The 18,093-nt window shown below is 35.2% G+C and overlaps 1 long non-coding RNA gene across 3 annotated transcripts; it reads right to left on the bottom strand.

Moving 5' to 3' along the window:
* Positions 1-5,950: 5,950 nt before the first annotated feature.
* Positions 5,951-12,992, bottom strand: LOC149840914 (uncharacterized). Of its 3 annotated transcripts, XR_016431614.1 has the most exons (8): positions 12,745-12,939; positions 11,397-11,461; positions 11,209-11,298; positions 10,009-10,135; positions 9,865-9,933; positions 9,470-9,581; positions 7,568-7,732; positions 5,954-6,447 (listed from the first exon to the last, which is right to left on the bottom strand). It is a non-coding gene; the product is annotated as an uncharacterized LOC149840914 (long non-coding RNA). The 3 variants fall into 3 exon arrangements; XR_016431613.1 differs by having other exon boundaries at positions 5,951-6,447; positions 9,470-9,933; positions 12,895-12,992; XR_016431612.1 differs by having other exon boundaries at positions 5,951-6,447; positions 9,470-9,933.
* Positions 12,993-18,093: the final 5,101 nt, after the last annotated feature.

Consider the following 18,093-nt stretch of genomic DNA (forward strand, 5'->3'; position numbering starts at 1 on the left):
GTGCGAGCATAGCCGCACCCCATGCCCAGTTGTCAACTTCATCTAAGTCTTTCAGGAACTGCAGCCACAAGTAACTTATTCTCGAACCAGAACAATCAAAAAATAAAGTAAGTCTAAAAAAATAAAGGAAGTCGTACAACTCTTGGTCAACTGTTTCAAATGCACATGCAGCAGACCGACCTTCCCATTTATTATGAAAAAAATAAACTTTCATCGTTGAGGAATTGCCTCCACCAGAAATACACTCACGTCATTCCTCCATCGACATTCCTAGAAGGGTCGTGCAATTGTCCCTTGGGTTATAGTTTGAATCCCTTATTAGGACAACACTTTCATGGTACTTAAGACCCGTAATCCGTGTCACATCTTCTAGGGTCATGGTCATCTCAAAAACCCCAAACGAGAACATATTCGTCTTATGGTTCCACTTATTGACAAGGTGGTGTCATGGTGTTCCAGCAATTTTCAAAATAATGTTGGTCCAAAAGGCCGCCGAAGTGCATCATTCATAATCGGTCATTCTGATATTCACTCAGCTTTCTGTACCACGACAGAACTACAAGCCACTGACACCGCCCTTTCAGTTTTTCACTTGATGCTTTGTTTCTCTTCTGACCAACCTGTAACACAAAATATCAAATGACAATTAATCGCTATACATAGTAATCGCTATCACAGTAATCGTTATCGCAGTAATCGCTATACATAGTAATTGCTATAACAATAATCGGTATACAAAGTAATTGCTATTTATAGTAATTGCTATACAGAGTCATCACTATATATAATAATCATGTAAACACCCCAAATTTTTCACTTTCACTCACAAACCCTTTCCTCTTGCCACTGGGACCCACTCTCTAAATCCTTCAGAAAACCAGTTGGTCGATATCTGAGCCAGGGCCATTCAGAGCCTGAATTGTACCCCAAATTCAAATATTTCAAAAGACAATCTCCATTATGGCTTAATTTAAATCATCAATCTTTACCTCCGAACATAAATGTTCAACTCTTTGTTTCCGCAAGGGGTCCGGGACTTCAAATCCCTTATTCAGGGTTTGCCTTTTGCATCTCATTTTATATCATCTCGCATCATTGTATGTCATTGCATGTCATTTCATTGCATTGCATGTCATTGCATCTCATTATCGAGATTCAACACTCTTGTTTTCAAAATATTTAATCGAGATTCGAGTTTTAAAACTTTTCTTTCGAAATCAATTTCAAAACCTGGGTTTTAGATCGATGTTTGCCATTTGTTAACCCCCGGGATCTTATATTCCTTTATTTCAAAATATTTTCTTTAGAAAGCGATCTGGATTCATTTTAAACTCAATTTTAACTGAACTCAATTCTCGAATGAGACCCATCTAGGTGGTGTCGCTTCCAGATTACTTCTTTCATCTGTATTTTTCAAAAATTCAGAGTCCTAGTTAGATTAGGATTCTGTCTTTTTACCTTTTTAAGCCTTTTTTTAAATCTTATTTCTGTTTTAAACTAGAAGCAGTCCTATCCCTTGTCTATTCCTTTTATTTTGGCCAAAATCCTAGAGTCTCAGTCGGATTGGGACTCTTTTCCAGAGTTTCAGTCGGATCAGGACTCTACCTTTTATTACTATTTTTACCTATTTTCGAGAAAATCTTTCATTTTGGCTAAAATTTTAGAGTTTCAGTTGGACTAGGACTCTGTCCCAGAGTTTTAGTCGGATTAGGACTCTATCCCGATTTCATCCTTTACTCCTATTATTTACTTGTTTTTTAAAACCTTCACATCTAACTTTTAAAAAGACAAAAATCTTAGAGTTTCAGTCGAACTAAGACTCTATCACAAAGTTTCAGTCAGATTAAGACTTTGTCTTACATCTCTATTTTTACTTGTTTTCAAGAAAATCTGTCAAAATCTTCTATTTTGGTCAAAATTCTAGAGTTTTAGTTGGACTACGATTTTATTTCAGAGTTTTAATCAGATCAGGACTCTACCTTTCATTGTTATTTTCACCTATTTTTAAAAAAATCTTTCGAAAGAAGTCAAAATTCAAGAGTTTTAGACAGAACAGGATTTTGTTCCAGAGTCCCAGTTGGATTAGAACTCTAATCCTGACATCATTTTTTTGAAAGGATCTTTCAAACACTTCTTCCTTTATCTTCAAAAAATCAAATTTCCAAATTTCAGGACTTTATTGTAGAATTTCAAAATTTTAGGACTCTACCCCCAGAGTTTCAATCGGTCCAAAACTCTACTTTGATTTCCTCATTTTACTTTTATCCCACTTATTTTTCAAAAACAAACCGAAATTTAAGAGTTTCAAAATTTTAGAATTTTGTCCCAGAATCCTAATCGGGTTAAGACTCTATTCTGAATCTTATTTTCACTTTCAATTTCACTTGTTTTGAAAACCTTTTCATTTGTCCTTCAAAAATTAGTCCATTTGCAGAGTCCCAGTTGATTCAAGACTCTATTTTAGAATTTTGGTTGGTTTAGGACTCTAACCCTGACTGCATTTTCTGACTTATTTTCATCAGTTTTGAGAAAATCCTTCAAAAGTCTATTCGTTTAGCTTTTAAAAACATGAATGTCAAAGTTTTAGTTGGTTTCGGACTCAAGTCTAGAGTTTTGGTTCGTTTAGGACTCTATTTTCAAAACCTTCAATTGTCATCTGATGATTCTAACTCTGTTTTAAAACTCTTTTTAGTCTTTATTTCAATTTACAAAACCCTGATATGGGGCCCACATAGTTGGTGCCACATCTGGAAGAGTTTTAATCTATTTAAGACTAGTTGATTTAAAACCTCGGTTTTATTTTCAAACTTTCTTTCAAAAAACTTTCTTTTTTAAAACCCTTTATTTCTTAAACTTGATTTTCAAATCAATTTTCAACTTTCTTCAAGTGGGGCCCACCCTGTAGGGATGTAAAACCCTCATTTTCAATTTCATTTCATTTTACATCTTTCATATTTCAAAAATACAAAAATATATTAGTTAGTTTAGGAATCCTTTTGAAGTTTTTAAGAAAAATCATTTTAACCCCTCTGTTTTTAAAGTGTTAAAATCATTTTTGAAAAATCAAGTGGAGCCCACTCTGTGTGGCACCACAGTTGAAAGAGTTAGGGTTAGCTTAGGGTTAGTCATTGTTCTAATTAGATTAAGAGTTTAAAAAATCAAAACTAATTTCAAAATATAACCTTTATTTTCACCTTTTAAAACCTTGTTTTTAAAAAAATCTTGAAATTAAAGTCTTTAAAATCAAATGTGGACCCACAATAGGTGGCTCTATATTTGGATTTTGTTTTAGTTCAGTTAGGACTCAATTAAGATAATTAAGAGGGTTGAAAAGTCAAGCCAAAACTGTCTCCCCTTAATTAATTCAATTAAGAAAATTTTAGACAAACTAGAACTCTTCTAATTAATGCTTGGAAAATCTATAAATAGGGGCACCTAAAGGGGGGTCCAACCATGCTTTCTGACCCTGTCTTCCTCTCAAAATTTCGTGATCCTCTCCTCCAGCAGCCTTCCTCCATTGCAGCAGCCTCAAGCTAAGTTTTATTTATTTTATTTCATGTTTTTTTATTAATTCTATTATTTATTTTTTAGTATTTTCACCATAGCCGCCCCTCTATGCATGATCTTTATCATTTTCTTTCGTTCAAGAACTGTGTAAACGATCCAAAAAAGTGATCTACAGATCACCCATGATCATCTACACATTTTTTGATCTGTTGAAATCATTGTTGATGGGTTTATTATGCTAAAATGCCCGAAAAAGATCAAGATTCGACTGTTCGATGGTCGAATCACTCTTTTAGAGGTTAAATCAAATCCCAACCATGCTTTCCCTGATTTTTTTTTTATTCATCATATCAATGCTTATTTTACATGTTCAAGCATCAAAAATTGATTCATTGCTTTATTTATATTTTTTTATGGTTTTTGCATGCTTAAATTAGGTTTATTCATATGCTTTAATGATAATACACATTTTTTATTCTGGGCATGCGGAAAACATGTTATTTTATGTTCAAGTTTCTATAAAAAAATATATAATTTTTTTAGGGTTAAACTGTGAACATGCCAGTGATTTCCTATAAAAAAATCGGATTGTTTTGGTTATGGAACCCTGTCAAAAAATAGAAAATCAAACCCTGCTTTTTGAACCGTGAAATCGCTGTGGATTCGAGAACAACTTGCCAAGGCGATATCTCCCTTGTTAGAGATCCGATGGATGATCCATAAGTTGAAGCATCTTTATTATCATATCTAGTATTTCCTGTGAAAATTTTAGTTTTTTATATATCTGTTGATTATTTTTCCGCTGACATAAATCAGAATCGATTTCACAGAGCCTATTATGCATTATCTAAACCCTAGATAGACATGTATCAATCGTATCTCCCTCACCAAAGATCCGATCGATGATCCGTAAAAAGGAGAATCTTCATCTGTGTATATACTATCATTTGCTAAAATTTTATAATTTTTGAACATTGTCTGCTATATTTTCCTATACCCAAAACTGGATGTGTTTATTTCAACTCGCTACATATTCGCCGGAATCAAGCGTATACTGTCAGAACAATATCTCCCTAACCGGAGATGATTTTTCCAATCTGTAAAAAGGAAAAGTTTTGTTTATCTGTTTAGTATCTCTCTATAAATGTTTATGAATTTCTGTGGTGGTTTGATACCTGATTTGGGTCTGACACTGTGACAGGTACGTGCTCGCAGGCAAAATCATGTATTTTAGAATTTTATTCAATTTTCATATTAAAATAACATCAAAAATATATTTTTTTGAATGCAGTTTAATTTTATGGTTATTAGAACTATCCATGTCAATTTTTACATATTTTTGAATTCATTTGATATATTATTTGATTAGATCATAAAAACAGGGTATCCGCGAAGTCCCGATTCAAGTAAAACACTGACAAAAATCACTATTTTTGTGATATTTCGATTTTTATAAAAAGTTTTATGTTTTTAATGATTGATCATGTTTATAATCATGCTAGGGTGCTCCACACCCGATTTGGTGTTTATTTGAATTCATTTGAGCCCTAAATCTAAAGTTTTACAAAAAACTTTTCTGAAAACCCTAATTTGAAGGCCATAGTCTTATTTTCAGGGACATTTTGGTTATTTTTCTCAAAATTCTAAATTTCAAAGTTGTTTATTTTCATTATTTATTCAATTTTATATCATCTTTTATTATGTTTATCTTAGAAAAACATGAAAAAAACTTATATTCAGATAAATCCAGTAATTTCCAAATATTGCTGGATAAATCCGGAAAAGTTGACATATCTTCACTAATAAGTTTGTTAGTTTTGCAAGGATATTCAAGAGTATATTTTTTTTCTTTTTTTTATGTAAATTATAATTATAAATTTGAAATAAAAATTTAATTTCCTACTTAGCATAGGTTGCATTGCATATATTTTATTCTTTTATAATATGATTCGTGTGATGGATGATGATTCATGCATATTTCTAATCCACTATGGTCTATACGAATGGCACGTCGAACGAAACCTAGATTTATCATCTTTTTTTAAGCCACAAATGGCCTACACTCTTAGACATTTTCATAAATCATTGTATATTTTAAAGTTTTTTCAAATATTTTTCCCTTTTATAATCAAATGAACTATATTCAATACATATTTGCAGTCATAGCTAGGGATACGTAAAGAATCTATTTCATATAAGTTCCTTAAGGCATAAAAATTCTTTTTCTCAAATATTTTTCATAAATTATTTAAAAAATATTTTCTCAAATTGCATTCATCCATTCATCTAGGTTAGATTGCATCATGAATAGTTTTCACAGGGATACACGTCAATGGAATCCTTATAGCAAAATCCCTTTAAGATGGAGTTACAAATCAAATAAACTAATTTTTCTTTTTTGTTTTCAACAGCACGATTATGAGTCAAAATATACGGAGAACTTTCTGTAAGCAAGCTTTGCACATGCAATAACTCAACCAAATGAGAGGATAGTAACACAGTTACACAGGCAAAGTACCCCCGAACAAAACATGACATTGTAAGGTGGTTATCATACAGAACATCCAAAAATAAGAAGCTATCATTGACCAAATAGCAGATGAATTCAAATAAACAGCAATCAAATACTCTCCAAAGCCCACTCCTGACATCAAACCCCATTATCTAACAAAAGTTCCAGAATCTTGCCACATTACTATCAGATGGAATTTCAAAATTGGCCCAGTCATTAGACAGTGTTTGCCAAAAAAGGAAAAAAAGAAAAAAATCAACTAGAAGATTACCAAAGGAGATCACAGATAGTTGAAGAGGTAAAAAATAACAAATATAATGGCATCATTCCCTCACTCATCATCCTCTGCTGCAGCTGAATTAAGGGCATTCAACCTTTCTATCAATTTCTCTTTCCTCTCCTCATATGTGAGTTTTTTCAGGTTAAACCTGTGTAAAGGGGAGAGCATAAACAAACAAGGTAAGCACAAAACGTTTAATCAAGTTTTTTTTTACTTCTCCCTCCACATGCAAAAATTATGTTCACAAATAACAAGATGTGCCAACACAATCAATCAGACTATACCAAAACTACAAAAGAGCACAAAGAAATATAGAAATACAAACTGTAAAGAATGCGTGTGCTTTTCGTCAGGACTTTCAAGATTGAAAATTGTCACCAAGGAAACCTGCAAATCTTGAATGGAAAACGACCTTCTTTATCTTATATTTCAGGAAACAGAGGAATAAGAAGACCCGGAACTTATATTGCTTTGACACTTACTGTATTTACCAGCCAGCTGTCTCCATGCCTAACACATAGCAACACCAATGCTGGCGATGATACCTAGGCACTTCTGGATGCTGTCTCCATGTTATTGGACACTTGAATGTAAATGTAGCACTTCAGACATTATTCATCCTTAGTCTTAAACTCTCAAAAATTTTAGCTCTCTGTCAAGCTTTTTTTAATTTTACTGAAGATTTAGAATTGTGTAACTATAATTAAAATTACAGGCATTTTGAGAAATTATTTTGAAGTACTTTTTAACCCCTCTCTCTCTCCTATATAATTGAACTGTCCACAATTTTAAGCTTTAGCATCTCTGACACTAATCATGTTGAACAGTGGCACCCCAATTCATGTTGGAGTAACATATCCATATAGACTTCAGTACTCCAAACCCGCTGCCTGGGTACATAACCTAATCAAAAGAAAAGGCACTTTCCCTTTTTGCAATAGTAAGCATTTATATAAGAATCCCTTTTTTGAGTGTCATATCCCCAACGATTAATCCATCATTTTCAGCAGAGACGTGAGCATAAGAGGGATGGAGCGGCTAGCCCTGGCTTTGACAAAAGGAAGATCTGTGGGTTGAGATCCTCCTTTCAGGCACTTACAGAGATTCCCCTTACATGCACAGTATTACAAGCAACATATAGCACATGATACTCACTGGGAGAAAACAAAAAACGAAAAAAGGAATACTGGCACATGATACCCAATAATAAGAGGAAAAAAATGGAATACTGGCTCCTATAATACAATAAAAAAAAGCAAATACCATACCTCTTGTGTTTTGGGAGGCTGCTTCTCAGATTTTGCAAAAGATGGATCAGCACGGATGGCAGAATGGACCTTATACATTTCCTAAATGTCATCAGGTTCTGATCCTCTCTTAATGTACTCACTAAAATGCAACTGATACTTTTCAGGCTCATCCTCCATCAAAGTCTGGAAGATAACGATGTTTATTAAAATGACAAGATCTCGGAAGGCACAATCTAGATCAGTAATCTCATACCCTCATATATGCTGCTACATGGCCACCAAAGATGTATTTATGATGGACATGAAAGTCAAGACGCTTCTCTTCCTTATTGAATTCAGCAAACCACTTATCACTGTGAGCTATGTCACAAGGATTCGGCTAGCAGGGTGCCGCACCCGCGTCGACGCGACTCGACGCAGGTGCGGGTGCGGCACAGGGTGTGGTCAACCCGATCCTAGGTGTGTTGACCGCACCCAGGATCATTAAGGTCCATTTTTTTTTGGGATTTTTTTTTTTTAAAAAAATTGCACAAATGGGCTGCGAATTTTTTTTAAAAAAACATTATGTTGACAGCAGCTGACAGCTGCAAAATTTGAAAAAAAAACCTGCTTGTTCCCCGACCCCCTTTATATATATATATATATATATATATATATATATTACATTTTTGCCCCTGCCGCACCCCCGCACCCGGGTTTTTTGGAAGTGCCGAATCCCCGCACCCGCACCCGCACCCATGTGACATAGGCTGTGACTCATTGATCAACATGGCTCAGACATGGGGTTTCTTTGTTGTTTGCTATGTACTATCTCATTCAATACCTGATGAGGGTCTAATGAATAGTTGGTATGTTTGAGATTCAGTAAACTATTATATGATTTATACTTAGCAGTTTTGACATATGTCACATGGGTGCGGGTGCGGGTGCGGGTGCGGGGATTCGGCATTTCCAAAAAACCCGGGTGCGGGGGTGCGGCAGGGGCAAAAATGTAATATATATATATATATATATATATATATATATATATATATATATATATATATATATATATATATAAGGGGTCGGGGAACAGGCGGGTTTTTTTTCAAATTTTGCAGCTGTCAGCAGCTGACAGACAGCAGCTGTCAGCATAATGTTTTTTAAAAAAAAAATCGCAGCCATTTGGGCAATTTTTTTTAAAAAAAAAATCCCAAAAAAAATGGACCTTAATGATCCTGGGTGCGGTCAACGCACCCAGGATCGGGTTGACTGCACCCTGTGTCGCACCCGCACCCGCGTCGAGTCGCGTCGACACGGGTGCGGCACCCTGCTAGCCGAATCCCTGTGACATAGGTCACAGCTAATTCTTGTTCAATAGGAGTTAAGTCTCCCAGTAAAATCTGCTGAAGGTTGATTAGCAACAGCAAACATATACACATGAAGAATTGCACAGAAACGATAAATCACCAAGACTAGGAATAATAAATCAAGGAAATCTTCAGCAATGCTGTCACAGGCCAAGAGGTGTCACGTTAAACATGGACGTGAGTCAGTGACCGCAGTTGCCAACTATTGAAATGATAAATCAAGGAAACGGGGAAAAAGTAAATTTACTCTAACGAAATGGAAGAAAATTTTGTATCAGATTCTAAAAAAAGATAGTCATTAATGATTCATTTTAGAAAACATATCGGAAAATAAGTTCCCATTGCATGACAGAGAAATATCTACGACAAGAAGATACCGACCAGCCATGCATATGAGTACATTTCGGCCAACAAACTTTTATTTAACATTCTTTACAATACACAATCAGAGAATGACAACTACTATGTTTTAATCAAATGTACAGGAGCTGTTTCGCTTGCATAATGAGTACAAAGTTCCATGGGCAGCAAAAGAATCCAGAAGACACACTCAGAGAGAGAGAGAGAGAACCTTTACAGCACCAAAAACACGGTTTCCAGTAGTGTATGAGACCAACATCCAACAAGGCACGAAATGGCCTTCGACTCTCAGCAGGCTCAACAGAGAAGTCCTCCCCAGTGGCCTATCACCATCATGCAACCAATGGTCATTCGTCAAACCACAAAAGCTTGCACCTTAATTAGAATAGTTATACTCCATGCTGTGACAGAAACCCAGCACAAGGTTTATGATGCAAATCTTCAAGCTACGAAGTGTGAATACAAGCATGTAGCTGCACAAGTTTTACTACATGAATTTTGAGGCATGAAGTAAGAAATAAGAATATAAGCATGTAGCTAACAACCATATAGATTCAGGCAAGATAATCATGTAAAGTGCATAAAGAATTTGAAAACCTTGTTTACCTGAAGGACCAGGAAACATACCTCCACATTGCAGGACTCTACGAGCCAACAAAAGCCTGGTGCAGTACGCTAGCAACAAAAGCAAAAAAAATTGACAAAACTAATCTCATGCAAGAGAGAGAGAGAGAGAGAGAGATTTCACACCAGCAGCATAATTGGTCAAGCCTACTTCCAGTCCATAACGTGGCAGCTCATGAGAGTATGCTGATGCTAGCACCAAATCTCCAGCAATGCTGGCAGATATGATTTGTGCTATAACGTCCTTGTTAGTCTAATTAAAAAGGCAGTTAAGTATCAACATCACAGATGCTGAGAAAAGACAAGAACAGCATGAGATTAAGAATTTACAACAGGCTGAATGATTTCAAAGGTACATATCCTTGACATTTGAAGTGAAAAAGTAAACGAGCTATGTAGTGAAAAGCGCTAGGCGGTGCCTAGTCGGTAGACCCCTAAAAAGACTAGTCGAGGACTAGGCGGGACTAGTCGGCACCCCAATTAAATATAAAAAAATACACAAAATATACATAAAATTATGTTTAATTCTTTTACTAATAAGATGATTTCATTACACAAGTAAAAAATTACACATGTTTTCACATAATATATTAATAATTTAATATACATATATATAATTGTACAGACACAAATATATATATATATATATATTCAAATTATTCATAACATATTCAGTATAATCAACAAAATATGCTTTCAATCTTTCACATAAGCACAATAACACATACATATATAAATAATATATTACATAATTCATAATGCTAAACATGCTTTCAGGCTTTTATAGAAAAAATCATCAGAACCAAAGTAACACATATATAAAAAACATAATTAATTAAAATTAACTGTGCATACTTTCAATGTTTCACAGAAAAAATCTCAAAAGCAAAGTAGCACACACACATAAATATAATAACTAAGCAAGTTTTCATGATTTCACATAACATATCACACAAAAACACACACACATACATATAATTATATATATATATATATATATACAAAAGAATAACAATGCATATATATATGAATAATAAATAACTAAACTGCCCTCGTGCCTAGGCGGAGGCAGCTTAGTCGCTGACTAGGTGCCTTAGTTGGTGCCTAGTTGGCAAAATTGCAAAGCCTAGGCATTTTACTTAGCCTAGACCGCCTAGGAGGACTAGGCAGTGCCTAGTCGGGGCTTTTGACTAATAGTAAACAAGCGAAGCAAAATTTCCAGGGCTAACAAAAAGAAATAGTACCATCCACAAGTACTGATTAATGTATTCAACTTTACATGCACTGTTATATAATTTAGAAAACCATATTTGGATGGGAGGATACAAATCGAACAACAAAACGGTATTTTGGAGTGTTGTATTTGTTCGTCTTGATTAATGAGCCGAATTCGTGCACAACAATCAGTCTTCCCCTCTGTTCAAAAAGAAAGAAAGAAGAAACCCATTGTTACCACGTACTACATAGCAGCCTTTATTTAAAATTACATATATAAACAAAAAAAATGCATATGCCTCCTCTTGAACTTGACTTGAAATCGCTTGAAGTAGACCTTTGTCTTCTGAGCTTTAACAAAGACCTGAGATAAGCAGAATTTAGATCAATAAAGCAATTGCAAGAATGCACATGCCAAAACTATACAACAAACAAACTAGATGCCAAAGAAATATTCACAGGGGAGAGCATACAAGTATCAATTTTCCAAGACCACAGACTAATACAAAATTACGAGTACAAAAGCAACCACTGAGAAATGACTTTCACATGGGATCAATGAAGCAAATTGAAAAGAAACAATAACCCTAGCTACCAAAGAGCTTCTAGAGGGCATACTAGTTCAAAAAAATAAAAACCTAGAAACTAACACATCACAATAACAAAAACTAACTTGACACCAAGCAGATTATCTCAAACTTTGAACAGCCACAATTCAAAGTTTGAGATTAATCCAGAGTAGTGCTCATGGCATTCTGGTTCTCCTGAGCAAACGTCAATTGATTGATGATGATGTCAAGCTCTTTGTAAGTCACCAAACAGCAAAAATAAGCAGGTAGAATAGTTTGAGAGAATCGTATCTACAGCTTATTGGTGACTCTGGAAGTACTTGCAAAAAACCTGAAATAGGCTGAAGACATTTTTATCCACTGCCTCTATCTGCAGTTCTCCAGAAATAACACGCAAAATCTCCACTACTGGAAAGAAAGGGCATCCTCTGCAGCTGAAACTAAATAATTTCTAGGAACATATCATAATAGGATCCTATGCTAGGCCGCTACTTCAGTAGTGAAAATATGGGAAGCTAGTGAGTTTCTAAAACAGAAATCCGAATTTTAGGTGAGAACTGTATAAGTTAATCATACAGCCTCAGATTAACAGTTGTCAACGGGTGAACAAGCAGGAATGGAAGGGAAACCATAACTTCCTGATAAATGTAATGAGCTGATCAATATATATATAAACACAATTCACAGTGACGTGGTAAATTATAAGGCAGGGAGTTCTACTTCGAAGAAGCAAGATTTTCAACAAGATCAACCCGTTTTCACTAGAGCATCTCATCCTTTAGATCACTATTTAGTGATCACAATTATGAAGGAGGTACTTCCAGGAGCTAAATAAACAAACGGTAAATCAAGTGTGGGCATTTAAGATACTGAAGGCAATTCTGGTCTTCTTTCAGAATAGCATCTATCTCCTTCTTATGTCAGAAATAAATATAAAAGCATAATCCTTCTTTTCAGAATCAAAAGAAGCCACAAGAAAAACACACCCAAAACCTTAATCCCACACTACTCGCATCTCTTCCTTTGTGGTATCACGAAATAAACAACGAAAACCACAAAATCCACAAAGAAAACAAACCGTGAAACCCTAATTCCCTTCTCCACAAGCAATCAAGTACCGCAACGAGAATCGAGGAACCTCTGCGTCACAGTCACAGAAACAGTCGCGCAGACGAGATCAGAAGAACCTAGCGCAGAGATATGTACTTGAAGGGGAGAGCAGGATTACCATTTCGACTGCAACAGATCGGAGTCTCCCTTCCCTTCCCTTCGAGATCTCTTCACTCTTCCGTTCCGCCGGAGCTGCTCGAAAGACCCTTAACCCCTCTCAGCCCATGACATTTGCATACGCAAACCCTAAATCCCAATACGAGGAAATTTTCGTCATCTGGTGGAAGCAATGGCCTGTGAGCAAGCCCTAATCTCAAATGAGGACATTTTCGTCTCTCTGACATCTAAGTTATGTTTGGTTGCATCATGCTTAGCCTTTTAGGATATGTTTGGTTGTGTTTTACAAAAATGAAAAACAATCATATTTGAAATCACATGATATTCAAAATCATGTGATTAGAAATCCCATGTAATTTCAATTCTCATGTTTGTTTAGTGTGTTAAAAAAGAAATCATTTGAATGAGATTCACTCCTAAAGAAAAAAAAAGAAAACAAGGGGTCGCCGAAGGGGTTCAGCTTCACCTCATTTCAACCCTAGGAAAGTGATTGCATATATACCCCTCCTCCCCACCCCCACAAAAAAAAACAGGATGTTGAGATGGGGAGTCGCTCTTGTCTAGGTCGAATTGTAATACCCATAATTTGTTTGAGATTTAAAATAAAATTATATTTATTTTTACATTTGTTGAAACTAGTTAGCCATTATCGATTGATAAATTAGTAAGTAATTATTGATAATATTTTGGCATTTATTTAAGTTATTTAACATTTAATTGGAGAATTACGAGGTGTTGTATAAGGTATATGAATCATAAGTTATTCAAATTTGGATCTCTTAATGATTCAGGTTAACCCAAATAGGTTTTGATAGGGTTTAGACTCATATTGAGGTTTAAACCGGATATAAAAGATATTTAGATTCATTTGAAGATACAAATGGATCTTATACAAATAAATAGGATTTGAATCCACTTGAGACTCAAATGAATCCCGCTAGGTAAAAAATATTTTTTATCCATTTGGAGACCTAAATAGATTTTACTGAGAAAATAAGATTTTGAATTCATCTGAGACCCAAATGCATTACATCAAAGTAAATAAGATTTAGGTCTGCTTGGGATCCAAATGAATCTAATTAAATATATGTGTGTGTATATATATATAATATTAGGTAGTAGATTGGATTTGGATCTAATGAGACTAAAATGAATCTCACCAAATCCAAATCTAAACCTAAGGCCCAAGACCCACCACCACATCACCCCATCACTTCACCTTTCACCTCAGCCACTTTTATAACTCCCTAATTCCCTCACCATCACTCACCATATACCACCCTTAATTTCCCCTCTCTCTTGTTTACACTAAATACCTCCTCCCCATTTCCATCTCTCATATGCTCTTCCTCTCTCATTTTTATTTTTCTCTCTCTCTCTCTCTCAAAATGAGAGGGGTCGACACCACTCTCTCTCCCCCTCTCATTTGTGTGTAGCTTGCCCCCCCCCCCTTCACCTTTGATTTGAGCCTAGCTCGGCCCAACCGAACCAAGCCTAGCTCGGTCTACCATGGCCTAGCCACTTTGGTTCAGTGGTTTTGTCGGTGACCCTGATGTCGTCAGTAGCCTCGTCAGAATTTTTAGGGACACCTCGTTGCCACCCTTGTTGAACCACAAATCGGCTTGAGTCTAACTCTTCAGTTGTAATCATCTCTCGTGAAACATCGTTGTTACAGGATTGGGTGGGCCTCGTGATTGCTACCACCTCGAGAATCATGTCGCTTGCTCCATTGGATTCATCGCCACTCGTCATGGTATGTTCCACCGCTTTCGATATTGGGCACACATTACGGTGTGACATCCACATGCACACATATTTCTATGATAGCAACATGAAAACCAAGGCACTTGCACATCTTCGCATGTGTTCACATCTAACGGCGAACACTTCTTTGATCAGGGACTATAGAGAATCCCTACAAGTATTCTTTTGCATACTTTGAGATAGTAAAACTATGATAACTCATATGATTGTGTGATTCTAATGCATGCACATTAAAGTAGGGTAAATTTATACTAACTATAGTATTTGTGTGATTTTAATGTATGCACATTAAAGTAGAAAAAAAAACTACACTAACTCTAGTGTTTGTTCAATTTTAATGTATGCACGTGAGTATGGGGTTTTACACCAATTATCTGACAGTTATATAATATTCAAATACATGTATATGCATATGTAAGATTTGAAACTATATAAAAAGTACATAAATAACAAAAATATATATGTATAGATACATATATTTAATACTAAAAATGCATGTTTTGAACTATGTGTGCATTACTTGAATGATGTACATAGAAAATACGTATGATTGAGATTTAGATGTTTCATATTATGTAATACGCATGCATGAAATATCATGTTTTATATATGCATGCTTGGATCCACATATGTATGGTTTGCATTTACTTGTTTTGTATATGCATGCTTCGAGGTTCAATTTATGAATATATGGATAATATATATGATGTTACTTATGGCTATATTATGATGTCAATGGATAAGATGATATGCTTCTGTATGATGTTGAAATGCCACATGATGTTGAATTATAAATGCATGTAATAAATGTCTAAACTCATGATTGAGTTATGGTTCATGAAACCCTATTGGCTATGCTAAATGCAAGATTATATAAATGATGTATGAAATGAAATATGTGATAGATCTTTTGGGATCAATCTAATGTTCGAGCTCAGACAGGTGGCTCATGACCTTGTGATTTACATTATCATATGATTGAATTTATGATGTAATGCATGTTGAATATATGCATGATTATGCCCAAATTAGTGGTCATCGACCTTGTCGATGGTCAAGTGTGTTTATGCATGTACGACAGTAAAATCTACTTGATAAAATAACTCGTTGAAGAAATGTTCTCAAGAGGATGATCCTATAAGGTTTTACATATTCAAGTCTGAATAGTCTGGCTAGGATGAGTTGTAAAGATATACAAGTCTAACACTAGTAGTCTGGCAGAGACGAGCCTGTAAGGGTGTACAGATTCAATACTAGTAGTCTGGCTAGAATGATTCTGTGAGGGTCTTGTTCTAATACCAGGAAGTCTTGCAAGGATGAGCCTGTAAGACGGTATGTTTTCAAGTCTAGGTAATATGGTAGAAAACTTATTTTAATATGCAGTAAATCTTAGTGAGTATTAATAGGTTAAATATATTGATTATGATGATCGAATGAGTTGGTTGAGTTAGTCAGTTATGAATCTATAGATTTAGTTGTACTTTAATTGTTGTAGCATGATTACATATTGAACTCGGATCGACTATATATCATCGTATGATTTAAATGAATATGTTGATATATTAAGTTAATGACACATTACGCCTACAAATAAATATATTGACTTATTAGGTGAATGACATATCAAGCCTACTTAATCATGTTGTTAATAAATATATTGTATTATGGATTATGTTGTCATTAATGTACTAGTTGTATTAGCTTTGTACACTCACCATGTATTTTAATGTAGACCTACCAGGCTTTCACGTGTCTGACCCATTTTATATGCATACCTAGTGATTATAGGTTTAGTTATGAATGAAGGATATTGTAATGACATTGATGAGCCACTCATTTTCCTTTCATGGGCAATGAATTCAGATATATGACAACCCAGACAGTGTGGGAGCTGCATATGTTGATATGGCAGTTTAGGTGGTGGATCAAGAGTGAGCCCTACTCAAGACAAGTGTTAGCTTCCTATAAAAATTTTATAATTGAGATGACATATCCAACACATGACACGTGTCAACACCATAATAAAAGAGAACAAGTCAATGGGGCCCGCAAGGGGAGGGTGTCTCCCCATCTCTAAAACATCTCCTACTTTCCTTAAATGTATAGTCTATTTTTTAATATTTTATTATTTTTATGATTTTAAGAAACGGAACTTAATAAAAAGTTACGTCAGGACAAAAATTTACTCCTCTTTCTAATTTAGTTCTAGTTCTAGTGTTTTGGTTTTATGGGTTAGCTTTAGTTTAGAAATTAGAATTGGACTCTACTCCAAGCCTCAAAACTATAAATAGAGGCCTCAGAATCCCTTTATGAATTATTGAATAATTGAATTAAAATTTGATTCTTAAATCCCCCTCTTTTCACATGTTTCTCTATCTTATTTCTATGATCCACATGAAGCCAGGCCTCCTTAGGTTGGTCGTCATCTCTTTCTAGTCCTTGCAGAGCATAAGCCCTTCTAGCTCCTAAACATCATCTAGAAGTGGTGTCCATCTTGGTAATCCAACTTTGTGTTGCCCCTCAATCATGCATCTACTGGTTTAACACCTTTATGGTATTTTCAAAGATATATCATATGTATACTTAAGCTAACACAGCCTTTGGAGCGTCTCTGAACTGTCCCATAACCCAAAACTACCTGAACACCAAAAAATGCACATATTGAGTGAGGTTGTTCATGTACCAAGATAATTCTAACTTCTAAAACTGACTTGCACCTATCCCAACATCAAAGCCTCTCTTCAGACCTCCTCCCATGTCCGTAGAACCTTCCCTAACTCAACCAAGTTGTGGTTGATCCATTAACTCATCCTTTCAAGAACCCAACTACCCAAAATAGACCTACCCTATTTAGTTGTTTGGTCTTATTTAGACCGTGTGACCATTTTATACAATTTTCAGACCATAGTCAATTATCCTAAGCCTCTATACACAACTCTAGGTAGATCTTAGAGCCTCTAATTCAGACCCAAACCCATCAAATCTCAGTTCACGAAGAGCCAAATTGTTGGTTCTTGTCTACAGCTTGCGGCCAACTTGTGTATGCCAAATTTTAAAGGCCATATCTCCTCAATCACTCGTTCGAATTAGGTGATTCTTAGTGTGATGAGTAGCTATTTACAATGAGCATCTTCTGAGCCTAATTACGCCTATAGAAGTAATTTTTACTAGGGTCTAAATTTTGTCGAAGATAGTTACATCATTATATCAAGGGTAGGCACAACCCATAGGTCCCAACATCAAAATTGTGTGCCTGAAATTTGGGACACAACAAGTCATATCAAAGTAAATCTTGGGGTATTTTAAGAGAAAATGCAACTACCGAGATCCAAATCTAGTTACGAAAAGTGAGATTCAGTCACTGGAGATCGAATCTATAGTCGATAGACCCTATCCTAGTTTAGTACTTGAGACACCTCAACATGTTTTAGTTGGA

The sequence above is a fragment of the Nuphar pumila genome, chromosome 4 (assembly GCF_984573655.1).
Source record: "Nuphar pumila chromosome 4, dmNupPumi1.hap1.1, whole genome shotgun sequence".
Taxonomy (NCBI): domain Eukaryota; kingdom Viridiplantae; phylum Streptophyta; class Magnoliopsida; order Nymphaeales; family Nymphaeaceae; genus Nuphar; species Nuphar pumila.